The following is a 17,098-nucleotide window of genomic DNA, read 5'->3' as shown; positions in this document are numbered from 1 at the left end:
CATAGGAGGGAGTGGGTAAACAGACATAGAGTAGTCAGAGGTAGACCTATATAAACTCAGTTTGGTTATAAAGTCCTAAGATAAACAGTAGTTCACAAGTTAATTGTCTACCGTAATCTCGTTTGCCTGGACTAATCTTTCCAAAGACATTTCTGGCTCTTGCTTTAAAGGAACTCCACAATGACTGGCCTGCAAGCGGACACGTCATTTCTATAAACCACCTGCTGCACCTTATACAGTAGAGTTCATCGAGCTGGAATCCCTCAGACAAGCTCAGTGCTTCCTCCTTCTTGTATGCTTTAGAGGTGTTTACCCATGGGCGTGGGACACAAGAAACAAGTAAATGTAGTCTATTCATTCGTTTCCCATTTCACTTTTGCTTCTTGAGGAAGAGATGACTTTTGCCTGATATGTCCATGTTCTCTCCCGTGTGCCTGGAAAAGACACACCAGAGAAAAGTCCGTTGAACTTTGGCTCATGAAACAGCACATCAGGAAATGCCTCTATATTCATGGACTTTTAGACTTCACTGAAAATGTTTATTAACAGACTCCTTAGACCTTCTCATCCTGATCTCAAGACAGTAGGCACACTGTTCAAAATGGACAGTCCAGCTTTCACCTAGTTTCTCCCAAGGACAGGAGTGCCTCCGGTAAGTTCTTTTTTTAAAGGCTATTTGCTTCTTCTATGGCACCTTTCCCCCCTGGCATTTCTAATCCCCTTTTCTTATTATTTTGCTTTACACAATGCTTGTATTGTCCAAGAAGTTATAATGCCTTTATTTCTCTTTGGGGGAAGGGTGTGGAGGAGAGAGATCCAGTTCTATGAGAGAGCTGGGTAGAGTAAGGGCACAGAAATTTCCACTCTGATAAGAAACTCTCACACTAAAGGCTAAACGTAATTTTTAAGCTTTCAGTTTGTTTAACCAGTAGGAAAGAAAAGAAAAAAAAAACTTTCTTCAATTATCCATTTGGAATTTTTTTAAGTTAGGTATTACTTTCTTGAAGAAGATTAGATCTCAAAAAGATCTTATCAGTTACCTATTCCAAACTCTTTACAGCAACTCAGGTTGGGGGTGGGAGAGAGAGTGTAGATAATGACAGTTTTGCAATTTCTTTTTCTTTGAAAATGTGGTATCCTCTTTCTTTATTTTGGTGACTGCTAGACACAAATGCTGAGAAAGTGCCTTTAAATGACACTATAAAAAGATGGAGGGGGGGGGAGGGATGTTCAACATCTAAGTCCAAAAACTAAGAGCACCCATCCCTTGAAAAAAAAATAGCTACAAAGGTATTATTGTTCAGGCATTTTTCAAAACGTCTGACTTTTCATGACCTCATTTAGGGTTTTCTTGACAAAGATACAATGATTTGCCATTTCCTTCTGGAGCTCATTTGACACATGAGACAGGATTAAGTGACTTGCCCAAGGTCAAATAGCTTGTAAATGTCTGAGGGCAGACTTGAACTCAGAAAGATGAGTCTTCCTGACTCCAGGCTTGGAAATCTATCCATTCTGCCACCTACCTGCCCAAAAGTATTATATACTTTAAACAAAATCATAGACATGTTCATCAATAATAATTAGTTTACATTTTAATGATGTTTTTATTAATGCTTATACAGTGCTTTGCATGTTGTCTCCTTTGAATCTATGATTAAATAACCCACTGAGAAAAATAGTTTCAAATGTTATAATCCCATCTTACAGATGAGCAAATTGAAGCATGGATAGGAAAGGTACCTTGTCCAAGTCAAACCTTTTGTAAACAGCAAGTCCAGGATGAATAACCACAAACTCACAAATTTCAAATTCAAAAGTATTTTCTTCTTTCTTAAAAAATCCTTACTTTCTGTCCTAAAATCAATACTGTGTGTTGATTCCAAGGCAGAAGAATAGTAAGGGCTAAGCAATGGGAGTTAAGTAACTTGCTCAAGGTCACACATGTAGGGCATTTGAACCTAGGGCCTCCCCATCTCCAGGGTTGGCTCTCAATCAATCGAGCCATCTAACTGCCCCCAGAAGTATTTTCAAATGCCATCTAGTCCAAACTGAACTGAAAAAGAATTTACTCTAAGAAATGACCTAGTGAATGGCCATCCAATCTCAAGTGAAGGGAGAGCCTTCTCTTTTCTGATGCTGCTCATTTCCCTTTGGGGCAGCTCTCATTATAGGAAAATTTTCTTTATTTGAAACTTAAATATTCCTCTTTGCAGTTTCCACCCAGTATTTCCCATTCTTTCTTCTGCAGCTAAGCAGCAAAGATATACTCTAATAACCCTTCTACCTAGCAGTGCCTCAGATACTTGAAAAGAGCTACCATATTCCTCTGCCATCACCCCCCACCACAAGTCTTCTCTTCTCCAAGATCAATATTCCCTGTTCTTTCAAATGAACTTCCCAAAACATGATCCCACCAAGACCCTTCAAATTCTGGTTGTTCTTCTCTTAAAGATCTCCTGCTTATCAATATTCTCCTAGTATGTGGCCAGAACTGAACACAATCATTCAAATATGTGATCTGCCCAGGAGAAGGAATATAAGGACTATAATCTCCTTATTTCTGGACACTTAAATAAAACTAACATCAAATGAGTTCTCTTGGCAACCATATTACCCCATTGACTCCAAATGAGGATAACTCAAACCTAAGTCTTTTGATTCTACTAAGTCCAGTGGTCTTTTTTCACATTAGTGCTGCCTTGTTGTAGACATGACAGCTTACACATTCAATTTTTGTAAGTCTTCTCAGAATCCCAGAGCATGGAAGCTGGAAAGGAGCAGAGAGTTATCTAGCCTTTACCTTACCAAAAAATTCCCTTATAACATGAGAAAAACATTAAAACTATGTAAACATCCTTAGATACACAGAAATCCTTCAATAAAATACAGCATTCCATTATGCATTTACTCAGTGGTAAAATAGGAATAATAACGGTGCCTAACTCGCAGAGTTGCAATGAGGATAAAATGAGATAACATTTGTAAAGTGCTTTGCAAACCTTAAAGTGCTATATAAATTCTAACTATTATTACATTGAAACTACATTTAAAATATTCCAGAATAGCTCTTTCCATAACATAAAAAGATTATATTTGAAACTGAGCTTAGAATGTACCCAATGCAAAAGACCTAGAAGCACCACATTAAAAATTTTTATTAAACAGAGATGTCCACTCTCACATCTCCTGTCAAACATAGTTTTGAAATTTTTAATAACATTACAATAAAATAACAATAAGACATGAATAAGAAATTAAAGTAAGAGGCACTGAATGAATCATAGTTTAAATATCATAGACTGCTCTGTGAAAGCTCAGAATGGATTGTAGAATTATAAAAACAGAGTTGGGAAGGAATTTAGAAAGCCTCAGTTTAATCAAAACTCATTTCACAGATAGAAAACTCAGGATACTGAGATAGAGAGACAAGATTTGACCAGTTCTATGATTTCAAATCATGAGGTCCTCTTTCTACCTTATCCAGATTGGCCCCAATGAATGAGGAATTCTCTATTGGGTTGTAAAATATACCTAATGACTCAAAATCACACAGAACCCTTGCCTGGCAGGTCAAAATATAGAAGAATCTGTGATTTCCTCAGTTTGGAAACTACCTCCACCAAAACAAAGTTCAGCCTCTCTGTACTTAGTAGAGAAAGATCTAGAAAGTTGCTTGGAGCCCACAGAGTTCAAGTGACTTAACTAGGATCATACAGCTAGTTGATGTCAAATGTAGGATTTAAATTCAGGCTTTCCTGATTTGGAGTCCTATATTTTAACTACTAGTCATTCTGTCTCTATTAGGTCAATAAAACTCTTTAAAATGTCATATCTAATGAACCTAAATTAAATAATTCACATGTCCTTGTTAAATAGAGTCCCAAAGCTCAGTCATCATCTCTTTTGGAGTTTAACAGCAAAACCCTATTATAGGGACCTGATTCATCTCTCTCTCTTTTCCAAATCTATGCCATTTTAAGTTCCTATTTCAATTTGTGTTCTTCCCCAAACACAAAGTGCTGGCCCAATAGGGATCACCCCTGTCTTCCTCTGGAAGTGGAGATAGTCATTTTCATTGTCACTTTCACTACAGGAATGCCCTCTGATGAGGACTGTTTTCCATCCTATCGCCCATCAGTGACCCATCAGCAACACAACCAAACTACCTATCCAGTTGGCAGAGTTGCCAAGATTAATAACATTTTTGCTTATCCAAATGCCTTAAGCTCTTTGGAGCATGGCATCAATAGTGTTCTCTCAAAACACACACCCTTTTTCTAGGTCAAGTTAGTGACAGACAATTAGTTAAGAATAAGGGTTTGAGAAATTTTTCTACATGTTACAGGAGCAAAAACACTTACAAAAATAATATTTCAGCCTTTTAAATGAGTGGAAACCACAAGGCATAATGATAGTTGGATCTTGACAAAATTAGATCATATCTATACACTTAAATGGTTTGTGGTTTCTTAATCCTATTGGCTTGCCTGTTCTCCAAAGGCATACTGAACACATCGCCTCTATTTTTTTAACGGTTATCTTCCACCTTAGAATCAATACTATGTCCTGGCTCCAAGGCAGAAGAGTGGTAAGGGTAGACAATGGGGATTAGGTGACTTGCCCAGGGTCACACAACTGAGAAGTGTCTCCACTGAGCTAAAAACTATTCCCCACCCCCTTTATTTTTTTAATAGACCGTGTTATCATTTGCAATAGGAAAAACAAAACAAAGCCTATACACTCGGTGACCAACCCTTTGGAAATGAGCCTCTCTAGACTTCCAAACTAACTGGTCTTCAGAAGACATTACAGTCTATTACCAGGTCACATACTTCAAATCTTCCTAGTTTGGTAACATCTACACAACTGGCACCCTTCTAAGAATCTCAGAGTGTGGAGTTCCCAACCCCTCTGGCAGCCTGCCAAAGCCTGTGGGTCTCTTCTCAACTGTGTGTTGCCTGCATTCATAGTGGAAGGAATTGCTAAATTTCAGTTAGAAGTTAGTGATAATAAAGGTGTCATTTTTTTCCTGTCCAAGTTCATATAACCAGGGACAGCTTTCTACAAGGACTCTTGGACCCCATACTAAGAACTAACTCTAGATTCACCACCACAGCACAATGAAGCAGTTCTTGAGTGGTATAAAAGCAGGGTAAATATTCTCAGAGAAAAATAAAGATGCTCTTATTTTTAAGAGAAGTCAATTTACAGTTTCTTTTTAAAGAAATTCAAAGTAATAGTTAAGTGAATATTTACTCCGTATTCACTTCTATTCTCTGCATAATCACTTTTCTCTTCTATGGGCACAATCAAACATTACTTATAAATTATCCCTTCACAGTGCCATCTTAGTAACCACACTAAGATGGGTAATATAGCTTTGGAAGCCAATTGCCTAATGCAATGAAATAAAAATGAACAAAACTAAAAGTTCATCATGATCCATGACCAAAAGTAAATAAATAGCACAAACAAGCATCAAGTTGAGTCATTAGTGAAGTTCATCTTCCTACTTATTCTCTCATAACCTTATAATCCATTCCATCTAGGTAAGGAGTGGGATAGTGGAAATGACTCAAGAAATATCAGTCTCTTAGGAAGAAGCCTGACGATTCAACTCAACTGAATGGCCATAAGAAACAAAGCCAGCATTCGGTGGTCTTTCTATACATAAGGAGTTCCTGGCAATTGGACAGGCCCTATAGATGTATCTGTTGATATCCCATTCCTACACACACCAAGCTGCTCTTAGTAGGGTTCCACTAACATCCATTTGGGTAACTAAGCCCAGTTGCCAACTACAAAGGAATCATCTCCATAAGTTCCTTCAGAGCAGGAGTTTTATATTCCTGGTGTTTACACACTGTCTTCCACGTTGTGGGTACTGAACAAATATTTGTTGAGTTAAATTGTTGAAATGAATAATTTAGAAATATCTGTAAAGAGTTATAAAATGGAGCCACATGTGTACCTCCTCCCTAGTCCTGGGGACCCAAAGGATCGCACAGTTTACCAGTAAAGGAGTCCTTAGAGATCAGCTAGCCTAACTTCTCATTTTACAAATGATAAAAATTAAACCTAGGTAAAATTAAACAACGTGTTTGTCGCCAGACAGTGAACAGAATTAGGATCCAAATCTAAGTCAGCTGATTCTATATGCCGGGTTCTTTCCACTTCACCATGAGGGAATGGTCCTTAAGTGATTGACCTACCAATTAAAAACATTTCGTAATTCCTCAAAGTTTAAATGAATCCATCCTAAGTCTCCGTGAAACACTGCATTTATACACTCAGCATACATACTCAACTAAATCCCTAAAATTATCGCACTTATATATTTGTTGAATAATGGTGACTTAGCAAATTAAGGATTCATTTATGTCGTTTTGACCTGTAAGGAAAAAAGCAGAAGAAGCACTGCATGGCTAATTAATACTTAAAGATAAATAACTAGTCCCTACCCAGAAAGAGAGAAAATGTATGTATATATCAAAGAGGGAGGGGTAGGGAGGAATAAAAAGACATCAAGATTACAAGGCTAAATATACATTTTAGAGCTATATTAAGAATAGAAACAATATGGCAAAATCAAAAGTGATGGATTTAGAGTCAAACTATTTGGGTTGGAATTGCAAATCCAGTCTTTACCAGCTGTGTGACTAGGAACTAGTCATTAACCTCTTAGGGCCTCAGTTCATCATCTGTAAAATGAGAGGATTAACCTAGATAGCCTCTAAGATCCTTTTTACACCAAATTTATAATCCTATTAACCTTTAGGAAAAAACCTGTAAAGTAGACATTTTTTGAAATAATCAATTTTGCAAATAATTCTTTTGACAGCAATGATTCCTAAAGACTTTAATAACTTGCCTTAAATAATTTGTAGAGGATATTGAACAGATAAAGTGAAGAAATGGCCTGCAGTAGCCCAAATAGGACTTTAAATAAGCAGTTACAGATACCAGTAGGGAAAAATAAAAATACTTTTAGATTAAGCTGCTAACTAAAACTTCTAATTTTTTAAAGAACTGTTTACTCTGATAGAAATATTGACTGAATTTTAAAAGCCTGGGAATCCACAAGAATTTTTCTTTTTTCCTCATGAATCTAACCCCAAAGGTTTTGTTTCTTCATCTTCTGTTTGAATATAATGTTTGTATAACTTTATGTCATTAATATTTTATAAGAGAATTCACATATTTTATTTTACATTTTAAAATGCTTGGAGAATTGAATTTAATCAATCAACTATCATTAGCACTCAGTAAGTACTAAGCACTATGCTATGTAGTAGAGATACATAGAAAAAAGTAAAAATAGTCTCTGTACACTCAAGGAAATTTTACTCTGCTGTGTGAACTGAACTATAAGGAAATGGGAGGATAAAGTTATATTGTGGCATCTACTGACTGTAGGGCATGGAGGAGATAAGACTGCAGAAAGTACCTGAAGGAAAACCCTGTAAAGATTTACAAGAACTAATGAGAGTTAAGTGAGCAGCACCAAGGGAACATTGTACACAGTAACAGCAATACTGTTTGATCAACTGTCAATGACACCTACTCTTAGTAATACAATTCTCCAACACAATTCTGGAGAACTTATGATGAAAAATGCTATCCACCTCCAGAGAAAAGAACTAATTAAGTCTCAATGTAGATTGAAGCATACTATTTTTTTGGCTTTATCTTCTTCATGAGTTTTTTTGATATGTCTTCTTCCACATCATGACCAATATGAAAATGTTTTGCATAATATCACAGGCATAACCTATATTAAATTTGCCTGCTGTATCAAGGAGAGGGAGAGGGAGGACTTTAGGGAGAGAATTTGAAACTGGAAATTTTAGAAATGTTAAAAATTGTTTTACATGTAAATGGAAAAAATAAAATATTGAAAGATTTTTTAAAGTACCTGAAAGAGTGGGGACATATTCTAAAGAAAGAAAGCAATGTAAGGAAAAGGCACAGGGTAAAGGTTAAGAAAGCCTACAAAGGAGGCCTCAGAGATGTTTTGGGGAATTGGTAAAGAACGGATCACATTTTTTATGAAGCAAAAACTCTATACAAGGACACACCATCTGCCTGAGAGGTGCTTAAAATCCAATGGGGAGACAATCCAGAAACAAATGCCCAGAATCTTATAGAAGCAAAGCTATTTATATCTACAAGTGGTTTTAATCCACGAGTCTCACTTTCTAGATCATAAAGGAAAACACATGCCAGAATTATATACATATCACAGGTTCACAGATTTGGAGCTAGAAAAATACCACTGAGATCATCTCATTTAATACATAAAGAAATTAAGGTTCTTGAGAGGTCAAGTGGTTTACTCAATGTCATACAGGTGAGATTTTTAGCCAGGTACTCTTACTCAGTGATATTTCCATTACACCTTGGATAAGTGGGTTAAGCGGTCAGGTTATCTAACCTCCCCAGGTGAGCTTCAATTTGTTTACCTGAAAAATGAGGTAATGATGAACATAGTTGTCATGCTTGTAATCCCTGATAGTAAGGAGGCTGAGACTGGTGGTGAACTGAGAAGTTCAGAGCCACAGTGGGTTAAGCAAATTCACTGGGAATGCCCATGAGATCCCATGACAATATGGTAAGTTCTTAAGAGTGAAGTAGCCAAATTACCTCAGGTACTAGGCTACCTAAGGAAGAGTAAATTGTCCCAGGATGGTAGTAGAATGGGTCAAAAATCAGTGTAGGTTATTGATGAGACCAGGCCCATAATTGTCCGATGTATATGCAGCCTTGGTGAGATAGGAAGGAGGAAGAAAGTGGAGAAAGAAAAGAAAAGAAAGAGAAAAAGAAAATGAGAGAGAGTTGGACTGGATTATATACTTTTTCTGTCTGAAATATCCTTCTGTTACTATTCAATTTAGATTGGTCTGAAAAACAATGACAAAATCAGCAATTGGTAAATGACAAGTCAATTTACAGTGAATTTAGATCTGTCTTATTTATGTATATTTAGTAAACTTCATATATAAGATTTCATTGAATGGACAATAACAAAGAGAGGGAGCATCACCATGGGCTGCTGCTAAGCAACAGGGGCAGCCAGTCCAAGTCAGGAATAGGTGTTTCATTTCAAGTACCTTGCAAGGAGGATGTAAGAATCACAAACAATGAGACTATAAAAATTGTGGTTATCACAGTCTACAATTCAAATTCAAACTAGAAATTCAGTTCGTAACATTTAAAAAATGCAAGCAATTCACCATTTGTATGGCTGGTTGGTTGTTTTTTTGGAGGGAAGGAGACGAAGAGAGAAAGAAGAGAGATGATGGGGAAAATTATCAGAAGTAATATCTTTGAATGTGAATAATACTCTTGACAGCTGCTAAATCTCATGAGGTGGATTAGGCACCTTTCTCTGGCAATTTTAAAGACCAGGGTCTCAAATTTTTCTCCCAGAATGATCCAGCTAAACTAGACCAAATTACCTGCTTCCATAATGTCAACTCTTTTCCCACCTTTCCCCCCTGTACTCTAGGAATCATAATCCCAATCAAAACTATTTTGTTTCTAAAAAAGGAGACACTATTGGCTCTTCTGTTTCCACTTACCAACCTCATGACTGCCTAGGCCAAAATTCTTTTCTTTGGCCACTATTCCCCAATATACATTGTCTACTCCATTTGAATATATGCTCTCTAAGAACAAGGATCACCTCACTTTGGAGTTTGTACCACCAGAACCTAGCACCATACCTAGCAGACAGAAGGCACTAAATAAATGTTTTTTCATTCAATAAATCTGTTTCCTGCCACTTGCATTTGTCCAAGATAGTCCCCATACCTTGAATTCACTCTTTCCTTATCTCTACCCTTCAGAAGGTATCTTCAAAGTTCAACTAAGATGGCATCTCTTCCACAAGGACAAGTCTATATTAATGAGATCACAGAGCCACTCAACTTAACTCACATTTTAATTGAATAAATCCAATGAACATATATTAAGTACCTATCATGCACATAACATTATATTCTATGTAATGGGTTACAAAGACAAAAATAAAAGTCTCTACATTCAAGGAGCTTACATAAGCCAATTCTGTCTTCTTTTTTTTCTTTTTCTTTTTTTGGTCAAAGAGAAGAAGGAACAAAGCATTTATTATGTACCTTCTATATGTCAAGAACCATGCAAACATTATTTCTTTTGATTCTCACAACAACCCTGGAAAGAAGGTGTTGTTATTTTCTCTCTTTTACAAATGAGAAAATTAGGGCAGTACAAAGGAAAATAGCTTGCCCAGGGTTACACAACTAGGAACTATCTGAAGCCAAAAGACTCCAGTCGTCCTGAAGCTAGGTCCACCAGTATATCTATCCAATGGTCAAATCAAAGACCAAGGCATTAATTTTTTTTATTAATAATCTAATATATAGCAGTAAATACAGTCAAATTAACATTGGAGAAAAAATAGCCTTTGACAAGATAAATCCAAATTAACAAATTAAAGAAACAAATGCTTTCATTCTATCCCCCTTTTAGTTCTTCCTGATATTCCACCATTTTGGGGCTATGTTTTCCTTTCTTTTTTTCTTTATTTTCCTTCTTTTTCTCATGTGGGTTTTAATATAGTTGTAGTCGGTAACTATCATATTCTTGTCATACCATTATCACTCTGTACCACCTTGGCTTTCCATTTTTCCTCAAATTCCTTCGTATTTATCCTTTTATGGAAATATAATATTCCATTCATATTTGACTGAATAAAGTATTTATTCATCCATTTTCTAAATACAGGAAAACAGATTGGTTCCAATTTTTTATGTCACAGATGGAGTTACTACTTAATATTTTCTTATTGATAGGTCATTTTTCCATTATAGATGTTTTCAAAGTAGAATTCTAGCAACATAACTGTAGAATAGTATTTTTTGTGACTAAATGCATATTATTCTCCAGAATGTCTGATACCCTCAAAAAATACTATGCCTGCCCAGCTAGAATTGGATTTTCATATTATTTTTCTACTTTTGCCATTTTAGTAGGCAAAAAACATTATATGTTAATGCTTTCTTGATTTGCATTTTTTAATTAGTGGGAAAATTGAACATATGGCTACCAATACTTTTTACTTCTTCTTTCATAAAACATCCTTTCAACGTTGCTTTATTGGTCAGTATGGTGGGGGGAAGAAAGAGGAAAAAAGAGAGGAGAGGAGAATCAAGGAAAGGAGATTAATTCTTATAGATTCTATATGTTGAGTCTTTTTCTGACATATTTTGCAAATATCTTTTTCAATCTATCTCAATTATTTTATTTTTAGAATTACTGCTCTTAAATGTGTGAAACTATTTTATCATTATAGACTCAGACCCATCAATTTTCTCTTCAATGATTTCTTCTGTATGTTTGGTAAACTGCCAATCTTCTTTATGACTGAAAAAAATATTATTCATTTTTCTTCCAGTTGTGATATGGTTTTTCAAAAATACTTAAATCACTGACTCAAAAAAAGTTTATTGTACTAGTTGGTGTTATGTGTCTTCAATCTTCCTAACAGTTTTAATTGAATATATATTCTATTCCTCAGTATTTTTTTAAACCCTTACTTTCTGTCTTAGAATCAATACTGTGTATTAGTTCCAAGCAGAAAAATGGTAAGGGCTAGGTAATGGAGGTTAAGTGACTTGCCCAGTGTCACCCAGCTAGGAAGTGTCTGAGGTTATATTTGTACCCAGGATCTCCCATATCTAGGCCTGGCTCTCTGTGGAAGCCAATAGGAGAATAGATAAAAATCTGAGACTCCTCTTTTGACCCCTTTTGTGATCCTTGTGATTTCTTGTTGAAAAGTATTGTGGCCTTATTGAAAAGCTTTAAGTTCCTAGCAAACCTGAATTTAAAGGGTTAACACTGTTCCCCTTTGACCAGGAATGCAGCTGCCTGGAACAGCCAAGGCCAAAACCTTAGCAGGAGCAATTCAACCCTAAGAAAAATATTCCCTGACTTGGCTTTCTGATAAGAACCCAGTCAAAATTCAGCCTTGGCCTTGGTCTGTTCTGAAGCCAATGTTTTGTGTTTTGATGACATAATTTGTAACTTCTGCGCATCTGTGAAGTTCTGGGGGGGGGTTCTTTTGTGTGAAATGAGTCTTGAAACATATATAATAAACTCCATGCTCCTGGAGACAGGGCTAGAAGCATGAGTTAAAAGACAACTCCAGTGTCCCATTATTTCCTTATCAACTAAACTGTCATCAGATTATCAGAGATGATAAAGAGATCTCAAGAGCTCTCAATCCACTGAGCCTCCAAGCTGTACCCCCTCAGTATTTTTTGAACATGGGTTAATCAAACACTAGCATTTAACTTTCCTTGGGTTCTTATTCTTGATTCCCAATTTTATTCCACTGATCTCTCTTGAATTTGTGGTTCTTATTTTAGTTCCAAACAGTTGGGTTTTTTTAATTATTGCTTTATAAAACCTATTTATATTTGGTAGTACTAATCCTCCACTTTCTGGTTTTCTTTTTCACTTTATTTTTTTTAGTTTGTTTTTTTAGTTTGTTTGTTTTTTTTTTTTTAGAACCCTTACCTTCCGTCTTGGAGTCAATACTGTGTATTGGCTCCAAGGTAGAAGAGTGGTAAGGGTAGGCAAAGGGGTTCAATTGACTTGCCCAGGGTCACACAGCTAGGAAGGTCTAAGGCCAGATTTGAACCTAGGACCTCCCATTTCTAGGCCCGGCTCTCAATCCACTGAGCTACCCAGCTGCCCCCTTCAGTTTATTTTTATCCATTTTTCCATTTGAATTTTGTGAGCATTCATCAAATCCATCAAAATAATTTATTGATTACTACATATTATATTCTATAACAATATCATTATATAATAACATCACATTCTACATATTGTTACATAAAAATATTAGATATTAATATGATATTATAACTAATAGGTTATTTTGATAACTGATTGGCATTGTTATTGGTATTTCATTAAATATGCAAGTTTGGGAAATAGTGCCTGTTTAACAATAACTGATCAATTTAACCATGATCAAGGGTAATTCTCAATGTGTCAACTGTTCCTAGCATGCTTTCAAAATCATTTTGAAGTTGTCCATATAAAGGTCTTTTGAATGTCTTCACAAGTTAATTCTTAAATATGTGATACATCTGATAAATTTCTCTTCATTCTTGGTGAAGTGTATGAACGCAAATCATTGTCCAGTTTATCATAAACACTTACCCTTTACTAGTATCATGATTTATCTCCATTAATTCTTTTTTGTTGGCTGTCTTGGGTTTTCTAGGGAAAGAATTGTTCCATCTGCAAATAGAATTGAGTTAATGTCCTCATTGATAATTCTTATTCCTTTACGCGCTTTTCAAACCTTATTGCTATTAAAAAGATTTCTAAAACTTTGGTGAATAGACACAGCAAGCCTATTCACAATTATTGAATACCATTTTTTAATGGAAATACTTCTATTACTTCTCCATTATATATAATATTAACTCATCATTCCAAATAAATAATTTTTATCATCTTATGGCAATACACTATTTTTGTAGTTTAAGTTTTAACACAAATGAAGTTTGTATATCATCGAAACCTTTCTCTGCAGCTATTAGAAAATAAAATCTAGGGGTGGGGAGAGGCTGGGGGGTGAAGGGGGAAGTAAGAGCATGAATCATGTAACCATGTTAACTTTTCTAAAAAATAAATATTATTAAATGTTAAAAAAAAGAAAAAAGAAAATAAAATCTATTTTTCTCTTGTAGATGAGATTTCTTTCATTGATTGTTTTTGAGGTATTAAACTACCTTTATGTCCAACTAATTAGACCTACTTGGTCATGATTGATAACTATTTTATATACTGCTATATTCTATTTACAACTGTTTTATTAGCATTTTTACATGGTTTTTTCTCAGGTTGATCTCTGTTTGGCTTAAGGTTGAATATTCCATGTGCTTCATAGAGGACTTGGGTAGTCCACAATCTTTCCCAGTCTTTGCAGTCTATATTATATAGGAATTAGTTGGCCTTTAAAAAAAGTTGATTAGAATTCATTTGTCAGTCAAGGTCTGACATGGCCTGCCTGAATTCTTCTAATATTTGTCTATTCTGGTTATTCATTTCAGTTGATATTAAACTGAGTATCCTATATTTAGGCATACATCACTTAAATTTCAGATGTATTATAAGTATAGGGATATATAAAATAAATTGATTTCTTTCTAAAAGTTTAGTCTTTTTTATTTTCATGATCTGGTTTAGTCTCTCTTTTTTACAAATCAGACTTGCTAATTATTTATCAATTACTTAGTTTTAAAAAAACACTTATCTATCATTTATCATTTGATTCATTTTACCCTAATCATCTATAATTTAGGGCAGTGGTTCCCAAACTTTTTTGGCCTACCGCCCGCTTTCCAGAAAAAATATTACTTAGCGCCCCCTGTCACATACTATCACCAACCCGTTACAGTTATTCACCACCCCCAAATGCACCCGTGGCCATCACCGCTCCCCTGGATTGCTACAGCACCCACCAGGGGTGGTGGCGCCCACTTTGGGAATCACTGATTTAGGGTATCATGTTATCTTTCTAACTAGTCTCTTTGTACTCTCCCTATTCTCCAAACCATCCTTCACAGAGCTGTCAAACTGATATTGCAAGAGATCCTCTTCAAAAATCATCAGTGACTCCCTCTTACCTCTATGATAAAATATAAATTCCTCAGTCTTCCTGCATTGAGAGCTCTCCACAATAAGATTCCTACCTAAATTTCATCTTATTTTATACTTTTTGATGTAGTTCAATTGCTTTTCAATCTTCTCTGACTCTCTTTGACCCCATTTGGGGTTTTCTTGGCAAAGATACTGGAGTGGGTTTGCCACTTCCTTCTCCAGCTCATTTTACAGATGAGGAAACTGAGGCAAACTGCATTAAGTGACTTTCCCAGGATCACCAAGCTTGTAAGTGTCTGAGGTCAGATTTGAACTCATGAAATTGAGTCTTCTAGTTCCAGGTCTAGCATGCTATCTACTGTGACACCTAGCTGGCCTTCTTTACTATTCTTCTTTTTACATTCTCAATTCTAGTCCAATGAGCCTACTAGTTTTTCTCCATACACAAAATTCCCTCTGCAGCCTCTGGACCTTGGCACAGCCCACCTTCATGAATGGAATGCCCTCCCAGCCTTCTCTGACTGTCAGCATCCTTAAGCTTCCTTCAAGTCACCTGAGGAGCCACTTTCTACAAAGGAAGCACTTTAGTACTCACATCACTTCATATAACTTTGTAGCTGCTCTTTACTGTTATCTGTATGCATGTATCCACAGGACGCTACAAGCTTCTTGAGGGCAGAGACTGATTTTTTTCTTCTGTATTCCCAATTCTTTACACGGCACCTTTCATAGTCAGAATTTACTTTAACAAATGTTGATTGAATTGAACAGAAGTTTCTTACTCTTTCAGCTTATTGAACTTGTACATTTCTATTTTGTGACTTTTTTTCAACATATTCTCTTAGCCATTCATGCAATCATCAGCCCAGTTCAGGTCTTTATCACTTCTGCCTGGATTATTGCAATGAGCTTCTAATTAGTCTTTCTGATACATCTTTTCTCATTCCAATAGATCCTCCATTCCAATGCCAAAGTGATTTTAGAAGGATTTAGGTCTGATTATGTCACAACTGACTCAATTAACTCCTGGGCCTCCCCATTACTTCCAAGATCAAGAGGACATGTAAAGCTCTTTACAACCTAAACCTAATTCCTATTGCAGCTAGTACATAGAGCATTGGTATCCTGGGAGTCAGGCAGAAGAGTTCCAATATGACCTACTCTGGGCAAGTCACTTAACCCCCTTTGCCTCAGTTTCCTCATCTGAAAAATGATTTGAAGAAGGAAATAGCAAATCACTCAGTATCTTTGCCATGAATACCCCAAATGGAGTGACAAAGAATTGGACATGACTGAAACAAGAAAAAACAGATTTAATTTGTTAATTTTCTCTTTATCTTTTTGACCCTACGCATTCAGGGCTAAGTATTTGACTTTGAGTATTGCTTTCACTATGTCTTGGAAAAATCTGTTATTGAGGTTTTTTTGTCTTGTTTTGACCTATTTTTTTTTAAATTCAACTGCTTTCCCTTCCCCCACACTACAGAAGGCAGCATCTGGCTAAATATGTAGATTGTCTTTCATCTTTCCACTTCTCAGTTCATTCTCTGGAGGTAAATATTCACAAGTTATTCTCCAAATATTAAATGAGTAGCTTATGCAATGTTCTCTTGGCTCTACTCATTTCACTCTTCATTATCTCATGTAGCTCTTTCCAAGACAGAACCACCTGATCTCTACCAAATTACTCTCCAAAAAATTATGCTATAACACCTCAAAATAGATTTGAGAGCACTATAACCCACAAAAAAGATGGAATGAAAAACTTCTCTAGCCCCAAAACAACATAGAAGACTGGAACAAAAGATCTAGTACACCCAGGTAGAAGTGGAATACAAAGCAACATGTCAAAGCAGGCTTAGCTAAATCAGCAGCAAAGGCTCCCAGTGTTCACCTACATAGGATAAGGTTGGACCACAGCTCAGAAAGTGATTATAGAGGTCCCTTTGCTGGCTCTCAGTGCAAGACTCTCTTGTCTCATTGCTCATCTGCAGATCCATATTGCAGCCTTGGATCATGGTCTCAAGGTGAGGAGGAGCTCTAGTACACACCAGTGCTTGTAGCCACAAGAGAGGAAGGGAAAGTGGTCACAGTTCCAAAGTGGAAAAGAGTAGAAAATACCAAAGGCCTGGAGAGCATTAAACACACCTCTCCTTACATCATACCACCTTGGAAGATCTAAAAGCAGATCAGACTCCAAAGCTATCTCTGAAGGTAGCTGCACAAAGAAACTGAAGCTCAGGACAGTACTCCTTTCACCACATTTACAGAGTCCAACTTTAACAGATTTTTAAATTAAAAGAAGAGTAAAAGGCTGGAAAATGAGCAAACAAAAAAAAGAAAGGGAAAAGAAGAGAAGAGAAGAGAAAAGAAAAGAAGAGAAGAGAAAAGAAAAGAAAAGAAAAGAAGAGAAGAGAAGAGAAGAGAAAAGAAA

General features: G+C 36.0%; 1 protein-coding gene across 1 annotated transcript in view; it reads left to right on the top strand.

Annotated features, from left to right (window-relative positions):
- The first annotated feature begins 596 nt into the window (after positions 1–596).
- The window catches only part of SMIM31 (small integral membrane protein 31), a 70,771-nt gene continuing 54,269 nt past the window's right edge, over positions 597–17,098 (top strand). Inside the window, exon 1 of the mRNA XM_044680693.1 lies at positions 597–652. The gene's annotated coding sequence lies outside the window, so the exon portion shown is untranslated. The remainder of the gene's footprint in view (positions 653–17,098) is intronic.

The sequence above is a fragment of the Gracilinanus agilis genome, chromosome 6 (assembly GCF_016433145.1).
Source record: "Gracilinanus agilis isolate LMUSP501 chromosome 6, AgileGrace, whole genome shotgun sequence".
NCBI lineage: Eukaryota > Metazoa > Chordata > Mammalia > Didelphimorphia > Didelphidae > Gracilinanus > Gracilinanus agilis.
Note: the sequence above shows the minus strand (reverse complement) of the source record. Positions and strands in the feature narration are given on the sequence as shown.